The following is a 3,127-nucleotide window of genomic DNA, read 5'->3' as shown; positions in this document are numbered from 1 at the left end:
ATCCTGCTGGGTATTTTTAGGAAATGCCAGTTGACTCCTTGGAACATTTTATTAGAGTGCTAGGTTGTTTTCAAGAGTCTAAGGGTCCTAGAGGGTATTTCATCACTGGATATTGGAAATTGCTAAGAGAAGCCACAGATCACTCTTGAGGATGCTTGTGGATTGTTTATATAATCTTTTCAGTTATGAGGGGTAACATGGATCTTTTCCTTTATCCCTCAAATCCTCAGCTGAGCTCACTTGATGGGTCAGGTTAGAGATCCAACTGAGGAGTTCAAAAGAAGCTAAAGAAACAGTTTCACAACCACTGTTTGTGGCCTTCCAACAATGCACTAGAGATAGTCACGGGCTCCTGTGAACTGTGTACCTCTAAGCAAGTCCCTGGAAAAGATAAACATTCTGCAGTACAGCAAATTGCTAAAACTTAAAATAAAATTTTAAAAAAGTGCAGAGCCCTTTGGGCTCATGTTGCCCTGTTGCCCTGCAAAGACCTTAGAGACTTATTTAAATTTCCTCTGAAGGAGATCTTGCTAAAGTTAGTGTGGAAAATTGGTGTGGTATGGAACACTTTACTATAATCCCCCCTCCTTCATAGTGCCCTGACAGTACCACAGCCAAGACAACAGAACTCAAGCAGCAACATCAACAGCAGCCATATCCTTTCAGAAAACTATGGGCCCAGGTCCTCCCTGTATAACATGCAGCAGACCATGTATTTGGGAAAGCCTGGGCTCCACTTCAGGAAAGCCTGGGCTTTCCATAAACTGGCGTGGTCTGCCCTGCACAGTCCCTGCAAATACCATCTGGGAAATAGCTGTTTTCCCTATTCTGCTGCTCCATCTGGATTTCCACTGTCCCCCATACCCACCCCAGAAAACTTAGGACCAAATTCTGTCAGGCAACCCCTGTGACTGACAAGGGTTCTGTATCCTTCACACCTCCTCCATGGCCATGACGTTGGGAATGGGACCTTGCTGGTCTTTTGGGTCTCTTAGCTCTCAGAAATAAACAATATTAAGTGCTTTGCCAATGTCCTTTTGTCCCAAAGGAGGACCAGAGACCATATGCCAAGGTTAGAGTTCAAAAGGGAAAAAAAAGAATTGCATTTGGGGGGCTTTTGTAGATACCAGTGTACAGGTGACTGTGTCCCTCACAATTGATGGCATAAAGATGAGTGTTAAACAAATAAAATTCTCTGGTTTGGAGTTTAAAACTACCACAACACATTCCTTTGTTTGAGCTCAAGTATAGGTGGGTCCCTTTGGTTCCCTACAAACTTTCATTTTAATGGTCTCCACTATGAAATATATTATTAGTGTTAAGATAGCCAATGTACACAAGCCTTAATAAACTGATTGGGCAAATCATGCCTCCTCTCTCAGACTCCCTGCAATTTAACAGGGCTTGAAATTCTCCACTAACATGGTCCTATATCCTTGCATCCACTTCCCCTTTGTCAACTATTCTCCAGTCATTTCATCTGAGAAGGCCTACCATGAACAGTTCTTTGTGACAGAGATCACCGATGCCTTCTCTGAGCCAGCCAACCAGATAGTTAAGTGTGATTCTTACCATGGCAAATACATGGTCTGCTGCATGTTGTACAGGGAGGACATGATATCAGAAGATGTCAACAAGGCCATCACCTCCATCAAGACCAAGCACACCATCTAATTTGTGGATTGGTTCAAACTGGATTTAAGGAGAGCATCAACTACCAGTTCCCCACCATCATCCCCAGGAGGAGACCTGGTCAAGATTCAGAGGGCTATGTGTGTTGAATAAATACCATCACCATCGCTGAGGCCTGCGACTACAAGTTTGATCTCATGTACACAGTGCAAGTCTTGTGCACTGGCATATAGGGGAAGACATGGAGGAAGGGGAGGTCTCCCAAGGCCCAGGAGGATGTGGCAGCTCTAGAGAAAGATTACAAAGAGGTGAGCATGGGTTCCATAGCAGCAGAAGCTGAAGAATACTAAATGGGAGAGTATGGCTGGCAAGTATTCTCTCCTCTACTGTCTCCTGCCACTCAGCGTGACTGGTTTCAAGTTGTTTAAAATTAAAGTTTCTGAATTTAAAAATTAAAAAACTGGATGAACACCACTGCTAGCCTTTGCACACAAGCCCTTACAGTAATTGCTGTAGTTAGGACCACTACAAATGAGCATGTGGAACACTTTAAACCAGGGGTAGGGAGCATCTTGCGGCCCGTGGAATCATTTGGTCTGGCCCTGCCAAGGCATTAGGGGTGAGTTAATTAAATGTTTGACCAAATATAGCAGGCTAATTTTTAAGTTGATAATTAGGATTTATACTAATTCCTAAAAATGATAGTTATATTTTATACTCACCTGAATGATATGTTTTTATTGATTTTAAAGAGAAAAGAAAAGAGGGAGAGAGAAAGGAAGAGAGAGAGATGAGAGAGAAACATCTATCGCTTGCCTCCCATATGTGCCCTGACTGAGGATCAAACCCACAACCTAAGGATGTGTCCTGATGGGAAATCAAACCCACAACCTTTTGGTGCACAGGACAATGCTCCAACCAATTCAGCCACCCAACCAGAGCAAATATGATATATGTTTATTAAAATTTCTTTCCGTAAAAATGTTTTTATACCTCTTGTGTACACCCTTCCAGAAAAAGCAGCTAGATAAAAATAGGAGATGCTTTAAAAATGTAGTTTTAACTATTGAATGGAATACACTGATAATAACAATAACAAAAACCTAAAACAGGGCACCTAAAAACCTGTGGGAAAAGGCGGTTGGCCTCAGTTCCTTCACTTTCCACTCAAAACATCTCCACATGTCATCCTCATTCAGGAGACTAATAGACTGATATCAAAGATAAACAAAACATAAGGGAACTGGATGTCTCAATCAGCTCATCTTAAACTAAAGACTAAGCTGAATTATTTGGAGTGGATTGGAAACCCCAGAGCAGAAGGTCTGGTTGGGAGGCCATATTTAAAGTCCTGCTAATATAACTGCCTCCTGAATAATGTATGTGCTGCCTGGGGTTCCCTAATGTTGCAAACTTTTTATTTCCAAGTGAGGAGACGACATATATCCTCTGGTATTGTACTTTTTATATGTGTACCCTATGATGACACTGCCAC

The 3,127-nt window shown here is 42.2% G+C and overlaps 1 pseudogene; it reads left to right on the top strand.

Moving 5' to 3' along the window:
• The first annotated feature begins 1,330 nt into the window (after nucleotides 1–1,330).
• LOC102430900 lies at nucleotides 1,331–1,982 on the top strand (annotated as a pseudogene).
• Nucleotides 1,983–3,127: the final 1,145 nt, after the last annotated feature.

The sequence above is a fragment of the Myotis lucifugus genome, unplaced genomic scaffold (genome assembly GCF_000147115.1).
Source record: "Myotis lucifugus unplaced genomic scaffold, Myoluc2.0 scaffold_13, whole genome shotgun sequence".
Classification (NCBI taxonomy): Eukaryota; Metazoa; Chordata; class Mammalia; order Chiroptera; family Vespertilionidae; genus Myotis; species Myotis lucifugus.
This window is presented reverse-complemented; position numbering and strand designations above follow the sequence as displayed.